At 34.4% G+C, this 17,163-nt stretch overlaps 1 pseudogene; it reads right to left on the bottom strand.

The window, feature by feature from the left end:
• The window catches only part of LOC149535152 (uncharacterized), a 40,164-nt pseudogene that overhangs the window by 10,477 nt on the left and 12,524 nt on the right, over positions 1-17,163 (bottom strand).

The following is a 17,163-nucleotide window of genomic DNA, read 5'->3' as shown; positions in this document are numbered from 1 at the left end:
AACTCCTTCCGAAAAATTGACAACTTCATAAACTTGGCTCAAAATTTCTTCTTCACACACTTCCGTTGAGAGTTATATGGAATTTATCACATAAATACATGATTTTTGGCCCTATTTAAGGGGATATGTTGAGACATTCCATGCAAAAATTTTTCACAACACCTTAGAAGATTTTAATTCACTCATAAAATATTCTAAAACTATAGTCAAATCTGATAAGTCTCTATTAATTATTTCCTTAACAAATCGTTGGTCTTTCTCAATCTAGTTGAGCACTACTCTTCTTTACCAGTTCTAATATTCTTTTCTAAACTATTCTTGATTCCAACCAACTATATAGAACTTGTTTGTTTCTTAATTATAGCTAACATGACAACTCCTCCAGATTGGTGTTTGATTGAAACTACTCAACCCAAAACATCCATGGCAAATAAAGATTTATGTCTTTATCGAGCTCCTTTGCATCTATAAGAAATTACTGCTCGAGCATATGAACTTCATAGAAATTGTCAACTAAAAAGTTTTCATTTCTACCTATTCAAACATACTATTTCTTCATTATTTAATATGCCTGAAGCAATACCTTTTTGATCACACTTTAATTCCAAGAGACCATGTAAATGTATATTATGTCAATAAATACCTTATGAAGCCTACTATAGTTAACAAGTCTTAATAATAAAATGGTCTTCAAGAAGAAGTCATGATAATGAAGGATTACTTCATAATTAATATCTTTGGAAACTAGCTCAATGTCTTCCGCGACTACTTATTTCACCAAGTCTCATGGCACTATGTAAGCAGCTAGAAATATCATAATATGCCCACATTATATCTTTCTCAACTCAGCAATACTAAAGCACCTTTAAAAGTTCTTTGAATTGTTTATCAAAACTACAAACTTTAGTATTGTTGTGAATATTCACGTTGTAATTTGTGAACTTGACAAAAATGATCTTTATAAAAACTTCCACCTCAAATACATTGATTTGAAACTCAACCACGCTGAAGCCAATATATATAACTTGTGATAAATCAAATTCCACTTAAAATTTCATGAAGCATCTGATATTCACCTCTTAATTCCTTAATTTTTGCAAAATTTGTGTTTGTATCTGAATAAAACTTCACATGCTAGTAGGAAAACTGAATCTGGTACCACTAAAATATCCCCAATAAATATTTACTTGTTCTTTCTCAAAATAATATTCAGAATTCAAGCATATAAAAATGCATTACATACCAATAGTATAAAAATAATAAACTCTCATAAAATTCCTTAAAACATGTTATTGCATTATACAACAACAATACAATAATCAACATTCAAAGTCCAATATTAAACATAGTTTTATATTCAGATTGGTACACAAAGTAAAAAACCTATAAGAATACATGAGACACTTGATGTGACCTCTCCATGGACAATGGGTTTGCATCCACTATCTGTCAGCATGAGGGGCCACATCCTTACACGGGTTGAAAGCTGAAGCTTTTTGAATAACTCTTGCAAGAGAGAAATTGAAATCTAAATCATAAATCTTTGAATTTCTTCCTCTCTTTTTATCTTAGCCCTCCTTGTCACCTTTATCCCACCTTATACTGTTAAATTTTCCCTTTCTATTCATGCTTTCATAGACAATTTTAATATTATAGGAATATGTCTTTAAATCTTCTAATGTCCCAAAAAGGGGACATTATAGACATAGGTTACTACATAGTCCTTTTAAGAAAAGTCATGGGGCTCTCGATGACAAGTCATCTAGAGACTTGGATGCTCCACTTCACAGAGAACATCAAGAGAAGAGGCCTACAGATTGATTGGGGCACCAAAATCAGCAACTCCTTAGATGACCAACTCATCTAAGTGAAATTAGACATTGGGTTCTACACAACCTCTTATGTGGTCTACTTGTTGGCATCTTGACCAAAAAAACTATCTAGGATTGGTGAAGAGGGGAAGTGTGCAAGATCCTAATGCATAACACTATGTTGTGTACCCCCAGCTAGTAGAAATAAGATACTAGATAAGAATCTAGGATACAGATTTGCAAATGATGCTTTTGTTTTTTCTGTAATCCAATTCCTTGAAGGGGATTATGTAAAGAGGATATCAGTAGAGGTTGCTACTAGAATAATGCAAATGGGTACACACTATATCTAATTCAAGATATTTCATACATATCTATTTGGCTAGGACTCTCCTATGACCTAAGAAGCTTCCACACTATCCATCAAATAAACTCATACTATTAGAGATTCATAGATAATTGGCTTCACCTTATGATAGAGTGCATAAGATGCACAAGAAGAGATGGGTATGGCCAATTACCATAGTGCCTTTTGAGGTGAAGAAGTAGTTAATTTCCATCTACAAGATAGAATGTGATCAATATCCTTTTGATGAGTCTGTGATGCCTCACCCCTACATTGACAACATTGGGATGACTCAACATCTCCTAGGAAGGAGTTCATACTTGATACATCTATAAAAGATCATTGGATGAACTACATGGATGAATAAAAAGTTTAGATTAGGAACTATTGTAGGTTGAGTCAACTACTTGGTGAAAGTCCACTTAATTTGTGTATATATTTAAAGGTATGGGACAAGGACAACCATGATGTACTGGACCCACTCTACAATAGGGATAGAATATTTGAACACTCCATAATGTTTCCAAAGATAGGCAAAGAAGAAATTAATGACATCTAGCATAGGGCTAGGCATGTCGTTATGCTCACAAAAGACTGGGTTAAGAAGCCCTTCCACTTGGAACCAGTACCCAATGTTCCAACCCTAAAAGTACCTACAAGACCCTAAAAGGGAAAATGGACCAAAGTCACCATCCTATGAATTAGGAGAATTCCCCACTGAGACCTGAGACTATGTATGGACACAAGAGAGAGGTGACATAGTGGTGTTTTGATAGGGTTAAGGGGAAGAAGAAACAAAAATTTGTTGAGACAAAGGAAGCTCAACCCAAAGAAACCATAGTGCAAATAGAGGCCTCTCCCTCAGTTCCCAAGAAGAGTTAGCAAAAATAATGGTTGTAGGTACAAAGAGGAGGAAGTTGAAGAAGATGAGCACTACATCACAGGGGAAAGAGATACCTCATGAAGCATGGGTAGGGGAAAGGGCTGAGGAGTTATTACTATCTCATCCGATAGCCTAGAGATATCCTCCTCATGTACAACTCTGATGTGGTTGATATGAGAAGTTGAGACTCACCAAAGAAGATAAAAATAGATGGAGGTAGAGAGAATGCCAATTTTAGTGCAAGTTGTAAGGACAACAATGTCTCCTATGGAAAAGCCACACCAAATGGCCTTCATTTCAAGGAACATGTAGGATGACATGATTGCACAAATAGCTATTCTTCTTTTCTGTTCTACTCCAGAAGACATCATGCCCCAAGATTTTTAGATACACGAGGTCATTTTGGGGAAGCCTACTAAAGACACCACCAAAGCTTTGATGAATTTGGGGCTGAAATATGTGTTTCAACATCTAGATTAGGGAGAAGAGGAGATCCAAGTTTTAAGGAGACAAAATTTTTTTTGAAAGGTTTTATGAGAGAAGTAATGGGTCCCATTGAACTAGACCATCCTGAGATTGCATTAGTGGCTACCCTTAAGAAATAAACACTGGCCACACATCCCACAAAATCATATTTAGATGTGTGCAAGAGATGGCACTGCATTTTTGAAGAACAAGGTATTGAGATAATAGAGGCTAACATGCATATATTAAATAGTATAAAGAAGAGTGCAAATAATCTAGTGATAATGGTAAATGAATATTTTGGATTGATTAACAGAGTGTATACTTTGAAATATGACTTAGAAGCATTAAGGACCATAAAAGGTAAAAAATATTAGATGATGTTGAGTGTATATTCAGGGGAAGAACTTTATAAGATAGATGTTTGGCTAGAGAACATTCAATCAAAAAATAAGGTCATACTGCACCTATATGAGGATATCCAAGAAGCAAAGGCTAGAGCTCAAGCTCAAGTTTTTGGAGGTTAATAAGTTTTATAGTGTAGCTTGTGTGGATATTTTTCAAGATGCCTCTAGGAAACAACTATGTTCAGTAGAAACAATGGCACTATAGTTTTAGGTGTCTTTTGAAGTAGCATTCTTCGAGCATGAAATACATAAGATATTCATGGCTGAAGTGGTATTGAAGGAATTAGACTCCAAGTTGGATGATTTTGTTGGAGTAAGGCAAGAGGTGTGGGATTTTCACTGAGAAGTGAGAAGCAAGTATCTGGATCTTGACTTATCAAAGCCTTAAGAGATTGCACCTACTATTGATCAATTGAAATTGAGGTATCCATGCATCATTTTGGTGGAAGGGCTAGAAGACCTAGATGCTAGAAATCAAAATTTTGGGAGTGAGGAATATCTTGCTAGTTTGGACCCTATGACACTTGAAGGTGTGCAAGTGCACAATTTTACAAGGTGCACAGGTGCACTAATAGTTTTGGATAAGTTGTGGTGGCATGGAGAGTTGATTTTTAGTTTTATTTTTTGAGTGTTTCATGCACTAAAATTTTTTTTTGGTGATAGTTTAATTGATTAGTGAAGCTCAAGTTCATATCTAAAGAAGTGTTAGAGATTACCAGATCATCTAAAGTCTTCTCTCTTCTTATATTCTTTTTCTTTTTGAGTTTTGAAGTTATGTAAAGGTCCTTGCACTATGTAATTAAATAAAATAAAGAGTGCGTGCCTATTAAGGACCTATTTAGGAGTCTCTTTGTACATAATATGCTTAAAATGAGTGTTTTTAGCATTATTTTTGCAAGAGAAATGCCCTAGATCCAAAAATTTCATAAAGGATGGGGTTTCCTATAAATATAGAGATGTAATATATATACAAGGCCAATATTTTGATGCAATAAAGTATGCTATTGGTGCTCTCATTCTGTGTAGTGTTTCTTGCTAGAACACACATTTCCTTTATGAATTTTATGTTCATGAATAGTGATAGAGCTAATGGTTTTATTGTATGTTAATGATCATGTGATCAATTATTTCAAGTGTTTGTTATATTTGCTAAAAACTTCATCTATTGTGATGAATTGGAGTAAGAATCACCTTCAAGTTCTTGCATATCAATTTGTCTCATGTGTAACACTTCCTATGGCTATGTAATTTGATGAGTTGTGAAACATCCTTTGGTTTCTATTAAGTCCCATTTGACAATTGCATTAGTGGAGTTAAGGATGTGCTGCTCCTAATTTCATTGGTTTTATACTTGAACCCTTTTGAAAGTTTAATTCCTAGACATGTTGTTGCTATGACTTTTATCCATTAAGAATTTATTTTCAATAGTTTTCTTTAATTTCTCGTTACCTAAACTCTATCATTTTCTTTTGAACATGTGGTTATAATAAGAATTGATGAAGTTTCATTTTTAGCACTTTTATTCATAGATAAATTTGAAAACACAGAAAAATACATAGGTTTGCAAATGCATTTCTTCAAAGTTTTGTAGGATTTATAGATAGCAACAAAGGCCTCCTTGTGAACACTCACACTTATCTTCAATTGAGCTATCCAACGGGTTGAAAAATAGCCATCTAAAACCTTGGAGTTGGTTAATTTGATAAAATTTTCAAGAGAGCAATTCATAAGGAATTCTACAATTGTCATCATGTAAAATGAATGCTTAATAGAAGTGGTGGTAGAAGGAGGGAAAATTGTGTAATTTATACAATTATGAAGTTTCACAAATATGAAGGTGAGTAGGTGCAAAGGTGTGTTAGGTGAAATGGTGCAAAGGTGTTCTAGTTGAAAGGTGCAAAAACTAGAAAATATTGATCCACCATCTTCCTTTTAGAAAGCATTAAGGTCTTCACCCAACAAATGTGAGTTCCCAGAACTCAACCATTTCTACAAGCCTCACAACAAAAAAGGGATACCTAAACTCTAACCATTAATTCAATAAATTCCACAATTATCATCATCCCCCTCACATTCTATTACTTCCATTCACACCATCCCACATAACTCTTCACAACAATAAAGTCAATTGCCATTGCTTCCACTCATGGATTTCTTTACAAATGCATGAGATTCACCAATTAACATGTAGGGCCCACTTCACAACTTACTTAAGAATCCTAAAAAATTCTATCCAAAGTTCATCTATGGTGAGACACGAAAAATAGAGGACCACATCAAACTTTTCAAAGAAATATGTAACATGAAGTAGATTCAACATGAAGACATAGTTCTCCACTTGTTCTCCTATAGTTTGGGAGAATTTGAATTCAACTAGTATATCAATTTACCATTGAAATCTATCACAACATGGGAATATTTTTAAAAGTCATTACTAGATTAGTTCAAGACATTCATCAATCCAACTATCTTGCATCACAAGTTTTTATCTATCAAGAGGGACCCAAAGAGACCATCTCACAATTTAACCATAATTTCTACATGACCTACTGAAGGTTGGTTCCCCCCTACATTGTACCACTAGGAGCTTTCATACAGATTTATTTGAATTCCATGGATTAACTCACCTCTATTATTCTACGAAGACTTCCTGCTATTTTTCTACTAAGACTTCCTACTATAGACATCAACACACTAAAGAAAGTCTTCAAAGAGGTGGTTACCTTCACCAAAAAAGCCAATTCTAATGGTGGAGGGAGCATGGAGATTCCCACTAATGTCACTGCAATGGTACCACCTTCTCCCACAAGAGCATAGATGGTACCCAATCAATCTCCCTCACTAAATCTTATACCAGTACAACAAGTACCTATAGTCTAAGACCCTATCATAACTTATCCAAGGTATAAGCTTCCAAAGTCAATAATTTTTTAACAAAAAGTTACATCAACCACTAAAATAATAAATAAAATGTCAACTGAATTGGAGTTGATGAAGAAGACCATGAATTGAATTACAAATGATCTCACCCACCTCCAATTGTCACAAGGACATAACAACACTTTTTAGTGATCTAAAGCAAAACCAAACAAAAATAGTTATGTGCAGAACCCCAAAAGGAATATTATTCCTATGGGAATAACACCATTGGAAACAATTTGAATGCATCAAACTACAACAACGAGCCTCCTATGAAAAATAGACAGTGGAACACTTGCCCAAAGAATATAAGCATCCCAACTGATAAGGATACTAATGTTCAATTTTATGAAATTATTCAAGTAGACATGAACTAGAATAGACCTAATACTAACAATATGCTTTTTGGAGTAAATAATGATGTGGGCCATAATCCACATGATGCTAATGACAGAATTCCCCTTTAATTCAAAACAATGTTATGGTAATCCTACGATGCTCCACTACATATGGAGATGGAAGATTTTTCCAGTGAATAATTTGTGTTTCCATTCAACTAGGAGGTTGAGATTGGACCTAATAAAATGTTTGCCTCCCACAATGATAGAACACTTACAATTTGCTAGTCAGAAGGAGCCACTGACAGACAAAATCCCTCAATGATTATGACCTACTCCTCCCGATCTACAAGAAAATAAAAATACTATACCCACACACATGCAAGTCCACATGAAATAGTCCCATATGAAAGAAACTATTCCCACCTTATTAAAGAATCCTACTTGGTCAAAGAAAAAATATAGTGCACAATTGAAAAAAGGCTAAAGCAACCATCTTGGTGTATGACATGCTACAAAGTTAATGTTGCTAAGGCAACTACTGACACCCACTTTTGAAGACCATTGACGATGCTAAGGAAACTATTGAAACCAATACCCAAAATACAACCACTCCCTAGGTTAATGTCACTGAGGCTTTACACATTATGTTCAAACACAAGAAAAAAGTGCTTTCTTTTATGCTAAATATCTGAATCTTTTGAAAAAATCTTCACAATTTCCTCATTGAGTCAAGTCCTTCATGCAATGTCACACCATTTTCAATATCAAAAATGCTAGGAGCCACTCCACAAACTACTAACTAAGTGGTAATCCAACTTGATAAGATAAAAGTAAAAATCATTTGAGTGTTAAAGGATGTACATATTCATTTGACCACAAATTTCATGATCCAAGATATCATTGACATTCATGTAGTGGACATCCTTGGTACATATGGTAGATCATGAGCAGGGAACAAACATGATGTTTGAGAGGATGGTTCTCTACATATTTCACTTAATTATGGTTACCATGGAAAGGATTGAACAACCATATTAAGATCAATACTAAGCCCAAGTTGAAGAAGATGATCATAGAATACAATGCCCCTAACAAAATATTATTTATTCAATCTAACTTAGGATCCTATAGGGTGATGGAACTTGATGTGCTTTAGGGAAAAAGATCCAATGGTAGCCCTACCACAAGATTTTAAGAGTCCTATCCATAGGATGAACTTATCTCTCAATTTTTTGGCAACATGTTTGCCAATTTACAGTGTCTTGGATAAGATGCCAATCCAAATATCTTACTCCTCCCTAGGTTTTGTAGGTTGCATCACACAAGACATTATGAGTCCAAATGTCTAGATTGCCAAAATATTGGTGCTAGGGTTTTGACTTAGCTATCTCATTCCATTAATGCAAAGTCAAGAAACCTTTTGGTAACAAATGACGAAGCAGCTATTGACACTATAGGGAACACCATAAATGATAATGATATTGGGGTTTATTAAGAAGAGTTTGACACCATAGGAAACACCACTATATAAGAAATTGGAGAGGATCTTGATGCTTCAATAAAATGATACATCCTCAGATGGAAGGTCCCTAGCCTCTCATCTCGAGGAGATAACTACTATTCATAGAAGGAAATGCTTTGTGAAAGGACAATGTTTGGTCTTTGTGGTTGTGCATCCCAAATTTCAAACTTCTATGGTCACTGAATTCATTGAAGAAATTCAAGAGAAACAAAAGGAACAAACTATTCCCATGTTAGAGGCAACTAAAAGTAATGGAACAACTTGAGGAAAGATGCAATGGGTCTCCAAGAAGAGGTCTTTTAAAGACCAAATGAAAGAAAAGGTTAGAATGAAGAAACAAAAGTCCAAAGAACCCAAGGAGGAAGTAGTTTGGACTCTTAAACTTGATGGATCCATGTGTAAACAAGGATCCAAAGTCAAAATGAAGATAATTAATCCCAAGGGTAAATATTTTTATGTGGCCTATCACCTATAATTCAAATGAACCAAAAATGTGGTAGAGTGTGAGACCCTAGCATGAGGAATCCATTTCATACTGGAGAAGAATGTCAAGGTCTCATAGTGGAATAATATTCTCAGTTACTAATCTAACAAGTCAAAGCAATTTATTCTTGCAATGACCAGATGCTAGTGGCCTATCACAAGTAGGTTTGGGAATTAATGGATGACTTCAAAGAATTGAACACCAAATCTATCCCCAGAATAGGAATGCAATAGCTGATGCACTTTCTATCTTAGCCAGTGAATTACAACTTATTGAGATGACAAAACTCAAATGGTTTTCTAACAAAATTGTGGCCAACCCATCTATCCTAGATAATGGCACCAACTTTCAAGTCTTCCAAGTTGATCATGACATCCTTGAGTTCATCATGTGAAACAATTTATTCGAAGGAAAAATAATTGATGAAAAGTCTGAGGGAGACCCCAAACAAGAAGGGGATGAAGACATCATAAACCTTAAAACTAACACTATCCCTAAAGGGATGGCGGAGTTAGAACAGATCTTCGATCATGAAGAGTCATCACGCAATAAAAGAGACCCATAGGAGAAAGGTAACAACAAGTGAGACTCTTACAACTTGGGCACCGAGGATTATCTTGAGATGATTAATATTGGGAAAGCATATAGCAGAAGGGAAAGATATGAAATATTATGTATCCTCATGGAATACAAGGATGTTATCACTTGGAGTTACAAAGAGAGCAAGACATACGATCCTAGCATCATCACACATAGTATTCCTCTCAAGCCTAATGCTAAACCTTTCTGCCAGAGGAAAAGACTAATAAACCTAATCATTGAGCCATTGATAATGAAAGAGGTCCATAAATTATTGGACAACAAGATAAATTTCCTAGTTGGACACTCTACACATGTTTCTATCTATTTTGATAAGAAATAAAAGTGCAAAATTTTTGGCTTTGTGTCAATTTGAGAAATATGAATTGAGCATCTCAAAAGGATAACTACCCAATAAACTCACTTGACGAAGTATTAAAAATTGTGTATGGATCCAAGATGATGTAATTTCTAGAGGGGTACTCTAGATGTAATTATGTGGTGGAGGATGAGGACGATAGATTGAAGACAACATTCATCACCAAGTGAGGAACATTTACATATAGGCGGATGCTCTTTGGGTTAATCAACATAGGAGCCACATTCCAATGACCATGGATGAAGCATTTAAAGGATTGGTGAAAAAATGGATTTTCATCTACATGGATGATATCATAATTTTATAAAAAGAAAGGAGTAACCAAATCACTAACCTAAAACTTGTGCTCAATAAATGCAAAAATTATGTTATATCCCTCAATCCCAAGAAATTCTTGTTTGGAGTTACAAAAGGAAAACTCTGTGGATACATCATTTTTGAAGGTGGTATTTGAATAGACCTTGAACAAGTAGAGGCAATAATCAAATTATTTCCACCCAACAACCATAAATAGTTAAATTTTGTCTTTGGGAAGATTAACTTTGTGCAAAAATTCATCAGTGGTTTTTTTTTGAAATAGTACGCCCTCTCATTGATTTGTTGGAAAAAGGGGTAAAGATCGAATTGAATCTTGAAGGAAAGAAATATTTCAAAGACATCAAGATGGCTATTTATATTGCCTTGTTACTTGTGAGTCCATATTATCAAATTTCATTTGAGGTATACTCTTTTGTGGTGGAGAATTTATGTGTAGGCATCCTCACACAGATGAATGATGGTGAAGATGAGAGGTTGATTGCTTTCATGAGTCACCCTTTGAAGAACATGAAATTGAATTACCCTAACCTAGAAAATAAATTATTTTCCCTTGTAACATAAATTAAGAATTTTATCCTTTATATACTACAAAGAAAGTTGTGTGCCTTTATGCCTGACCCTCCAGTCAAGGCATTGCTGATACAAAAATGAGCTAGGTGAAAGAAAAGGGAAATGGATTGCCAATCTACAAGAATTTAATCTAGAGATACAACCTATGAAGTTAGTATGAGGACAAGGACAAACCAATATGATGGAAGATAATGCAGAAGAAGGCATAGCTTCTTATGTGTATGCAAGTGAGGGGGTCATTTTAGATGTTTGGTAACAAGATATTGTGTATTACCTCCTACAAAATTGATGCCCTCAAGGAATGAATAGTTCATAGTGCTGAGACCTAAAGATTGGATGTGAGTCATATATGGTTCAGGATGAAAAAATCTACAAGAAAAGTTATGAAGGGATATACCTAAAGTGTTTGAACTGTGAGAAAACCAAGGAAGAATTGGCGCAATATCATGATAAATATAGTACTAGGCATGTATCAATAGAAGCCATCACTCATCAGATTTTGAGGTCTGGCTATTAGTGGCCTACTCATTTCAAGGATATATATGAGCATGTGCAATCCTTTCATGTCTGTCAAACAAGTTCTAACAAAGAGAGACACCCTTCCATTGTAACGCCCCGCCAAGGGATCCAAAAGAATTAACCTAAAGTTTCACTAAGTTTGCTAAACATTTTTTTTTTTAAAAGTAAGAATGTATAACATACACATCAAACACATAGTAGCGGAAGCAATAACATGTAATCATCGACAAACATACATTGCAAGTTACATTTCTTAAAGATCCCAAGACGTTGAGTCACGTTTAAATTTAATTAAATCTAAGTCTAACAACTATCACATACATATGAAAGAATAATCAAAAAGTCCCATGTCCATAATATACATTTGTTCCGAATGCCTCTCGGCAAATTAATTCAAAATGCTCAATCATCCACTGTACAAGTCACAGGGTATGAAAGGCTTAAAAGAATATACATATGTAATAATAGAAATACATCAACCTCCATGAATCCATGATACAAAGTACAGTAAAGATATATAAAAAACTATTCACCATACTTGATACGTCCATACATCCATAATGATAAAACATCTAACATAAAATCTAACCATCCATCATAATAATCCAAGGACATAGTGAAGGTAAATGCCAATCACGAAAACTCCAGCCATGGTGACCACGAAACGGATCTCAATGGTAAGAGTAAAAAGCACTACCACCTGACCGCGTGGAACCTAAATGGTCCACTCCCACCGCGCTGAGGAGATAGTCTCAAGTCCCAAACGAGGTATCAAACACAAAACACAAGTACAATCTAAGTCTGGGAAATCCTAAAAGTACACTAACACAAAGGTTCCAACATAGATAGACATCTAGACCCAGAGGCACCACAAAGACACGTAGGAAACCTGCTATGCAAGCGGGGAAGTGTCATCACAAAAGTCACGTAGAAGTTACCCGAGCAATCCCTTAGGAATCTCGGGTCCCTAGTGATTCCTGCGGCCACTAGTATCCTCTCGTACTGATGAGGCATACTACGGAATGCAAGGTCGTAACCAAGCGTTCTCTCTACCCCATCCTAGCCTGTACTAGCACTCAAGGCATGGGAGAGAACATACAATTATCTTATTAGGTTCATTTAAGTCAGTATTTAGGTGAGATGTTTTCACTTGTTAAAACAACTTACAATGGGTTACTCCAAGCAGCCTCTTAGGGCCCCGATCCCCATTGCAAGCCACTTCCCGACACTACACATAGATAACCTACCCTAGGCTCATGAAATCACAAATCAAAGAATCATAATAAAATCACCTCAGTCCTATACAAGCAATTGAAAAAACATCATAAAAGATAAGCCACAAAAATTACATCAGTTCTTCATGAGCAACAGGTAAGCATCAAATAATAATCATATGATCACAACAGTTCTCTATCAGCAACTGAAGGCATCAATGATAAATCACAAAATCCAATGGTTCTCCAATGAGCAACCAGAAAGTATCCCAATAATAAATCACAATACTGATCAAAGACTCCAAAATGGTCAAGTCAACACATGACATCATCAAGAACATAACAAACACTTCAGTCCTCTCAAGCGATCGAAAAGCAATCCAAGTATAACTGATCGAGACTCAAAAATGGTTATCAAATATAACTGATCGAGACTCAAAAATTGTTAAGTCAGGTATCTTATATACATACACTTCAACTTCATACCAGGAAATTGGTAAGCAACAACAAACAGTAAATACATCCATCATAGAGCATACTATCACCTTACCTTGGTTGGTTTGAAAAGATCGAGAACAAATCATCATAACCTCACATTCACAAACTCGGGCCTCTAGTAACAACCTAAACTGGTCAATACTAGAACAACCCCAAAACACAGAGAACACATAGAAAACATCAAAGTCTCACAGATTGGATTTGAAAGTATATTATTGAGTTAAGGTAAGGTTTATGTACCAGTTTAACGTCTATTTCAAGTAACTAAGTTTTCACAACTACCCCTTACGATTAACCCATTTCTATAATAACTTCCATTTAAATCAACAATCCAAATCTACAATTAAATCAAATAATATTCATTATTAATTAACTTTAAATAAACTAATTTTAATTAAATTAATCAATAATTACTATTCTGATTACTTATTTTAATCCATTCACTAATTGTTAATTTATTAATATTTAACCAAAATTATTAATAAATTAATATTACAAAAAAAACTATGTTAGATACATTAATATTTAATTATTAAATATTAATATAGATTAAAATATTATTAATTAAAAAATATATATATTAAAATATTTATTAATTAAAATTTTAAATAATAATAAATAAATTTATAAATAATAAATAAATTATATAAAAAAAAATGAAACTAAAACATAACATATTATATTCATACGTTTTAAGCCCGTCGGCTTTAAGACTGCCTGCTGTCTGCCGCAGTCTTGCGGCCGCAGGGCCTACGGTGGCAGGTACCCTGTACCTATCGTCGCAGTACCTGCGACGCAGGTACTGTCGGCTCTGCCGACAGTGGGGGTGGGTACGGGGTAATTCCCTCCCCCCCACTATAATGTATAAAAATTTATTTTATAATTTTTTATTTTATTTTTTATTTTTTTAAATACAATTTGTTTATAATAAATTTTTATTAATAAACCAATTAATTTAAAGATATATATAAATTTATAAATATATTAAAATAATTTCTTAAATATATATATTTTTCTTTTCAATTAAAAACTTTTAAATACGTTTCCTCCAAGTATTATATATACTATTTTAAAAAAGGATCTTTGTTTAATACATAAACAATCTAATCACTAAACATGTATAATTAAACATTTTATTTTATTTTATTTTTTTAAATTCTAATTTTATTTTATTTTATAAACTTTTATAAATATAACCCGAATTTCCAATCAAGATTTTCTTTTCTTTTCTTTCAAAAGCTCTCCCTAGTTTAAATTGTAAAATTCTATCATCTAGAACGAGGGTTTCAAATTGATTTATTCTTCCAATTCTGTTATATAGATGAAATACAATATAGTATCATAAGGTTTATAACAAGAGAGTGAAAGGATCAAACAGTGAAATCCAGACAATTCGGATTTAAAATCCGCAAGCACGAAGAAGATAGGATTATCAAATTGTATAATTCAACCTGTGATCAAACACAAGACCCTACCTCAACTTGATGCTATTATGCAATCTCCAAAAACTGTAAGAGAATTCGCTCCTCTTCAATAAACTTCTTCTGAAAATCTTCTTTTGAATTCGCCTTCTGAAATTTGCTTTCAAAAGTGTCTCCCAAAATTTCTGTCTCCCCCAAATTCCTTGTCCAAATTCGTGTCCCCCAAAAATGAACCCCAAAGTTGTGATAAGGAGTTTTCTCTTCAAATCGGAGCACTAATTGTGCGTTCACCCGAGAGGACTCTTTGCTCAACTGAGTTAACTCAAAATTATCTTTTATTAATCTTTGCTTTATCTTTTTAATGCATATTAAATGAATCATTAAATAATTTTATTTAATTTTTCCACTTGACTTCTATTTTTAATCTTTATTACTTTTAAACCCATGCGCACTTTATGAAATTAAAATAACATTATAATTTCCTCTTATTTTATCTTTTTAATTAATTTCTTTATTTTCAACACATGCTCGCATCATGCAATCTTAGAACTTAATTGATAACATATTTAATTAATTTAAATAACAATAATACTTAGCATTTATTTAAAAATGAACTCCAAATATATTATTATTAAATTAAATAAATATTATCCTGTTCTAAATTTATCCTTGAACTTTAATCTCCAAATTTAATTCTTTTATTTAATTAATTTTTCAATTAATTAAATATAAAGATATCATAATAATTCTCTATTAAATTAAATCATTAATTAATCTTTTTAATTAAACTTAATTAATAGAAAATACACCAAGGACTCATAAAGCAACATACGAAAACCCAACATAGAAAATTACATACCAAATCAAACAAAAAAGGTTATAATCATGAAATTACATCATTTGATGCATTCGGAGGGTACTTAACTTAGATACTTGCCCTAATTATCAATTAGGACAATTGGCTAAAGGGTTTAGGAATTGGACTTAAGAGTTTATCTCCCCTCTCTTACCATTGAGATAATGCGATAGGGTACGCTCATCCTGGCAATTCAAGGAAGTCGATACCCGGTACCTGCAACTTGCATAAAATCCACGCATGCACAGACACAATATTCTAAGCTAAACAGACAATGGCAGGAAGTGGTGCATCGTGTAGATCCTGACTAGTAGGCGACTACGACTCCCTTCCTTAACCACATCAGAAACACCATACATAAAGAAAACAAACACGCACACCATACACATGCAGTATGGGGTAAGTATCCATAAAAAAGCACATGTGATAATAAACCATATAACTAATCATCATTGATAATTGAAAACATTGAATAATCATCATACATGCATGAAATATAGAGTACCAAGTCATCTCATCATATAATAAATTGAGTGTAAAACAACAGCTGATAATCTGAAAGTAATGCTACTAAACATCAAGTATAAAACTGGCCTAAAAGAGTTTGGCAATTAAAAAAAAATGTGAACTAGGGGTAGGCACTACATCCACCCCCCCTAGACTTAAGCTTACTCCTGGAAGCGTACATGAATGATAAAACTAAGGGTCTCACTGTGTGGGTCCAATGGAAACCTTTCCCCTGCAGGAGGATATGTCTCCACTGAGAACACTCTTTGGGATCTATCCATATCACCAACCGTAGGTTCTGAAGCTGCGGTTCTCTGATCCAAGGGTTGAGGTTTCCTTTGAGGACAATGAGACACCTTGTGTCCACGTTGTCTACATATGAAACACTCTCCCTCGAAGCTCCTCTGAGCTTTAGGTGCACTAGTCTACAAGAAACTACCCCCACTAGGATAAGGCTGAACACTCAAAGATTGTCGATCATACTGGTTGGGCTTGTTGCGATGAACCTTGTGATAGTTCCTAGCATTGGAACCATCGCCACCACACTGTGCTGGAGGATAAGTACCTTCCTGCCGTTGGTTACCCCTAGAAGGAGGTTTCCTATTGCCACCTACACCTTGATTACCCAGATATGGCTGGTAACGTTGGTGGCGCTTATTACGCCATGCATTACGAGCTTGACAAGAGTTCATGCTCTTAGGTCTATGCTTAGGTCCTGCCCGAGGTGCTCTATCATGGTCATGAATAGGAGGTAGGCGATAAATGATGGTCTGCAACATTTGCCTCAGATCATCCTCCTCAGAGACAAATTGTTGCTCTCTACAGTACTCTTCCTGATGCTCACTGACATGCTCTTCCCTATTCCCATCTTGGATAGGTTCTTCATGGATAGACTCATGGACACTGATAGCTCTGTCTCATCCATGGCCTTCACCATGGTCTAGGCTATGGCTTATAATAGAAGATCTCGCCCCAGATATCATCCTACAATAATATCCAGATACAAGATGGTATCATAAGCATACATATATAACTTTAAATCACTTAGAGCAATATAATTCTGGTTTAATAATAAACCGAAAACCATATTGATCCAACATGCATCCTTCCTAACAAATATTGAA

Source organism: Cupressus sempervirens, chromosome 10, assembly GCF_028749045.1.
Source record: "Cupressus sempervirens isolate cs-2001-9-10 chromosome 10, ASM2874904v1, whole genome shotgun sequence".
Taxonomy (NCBI): Eukaryota; Viridiplantae; Streptophyta; class Pinopsida; order Cupressales; family Cupressaceae; genus Cupressus; species Cupressus sempervirens.
This window is presented reverse-complemented; position numbering and strand designations above follow the sequence as displayed.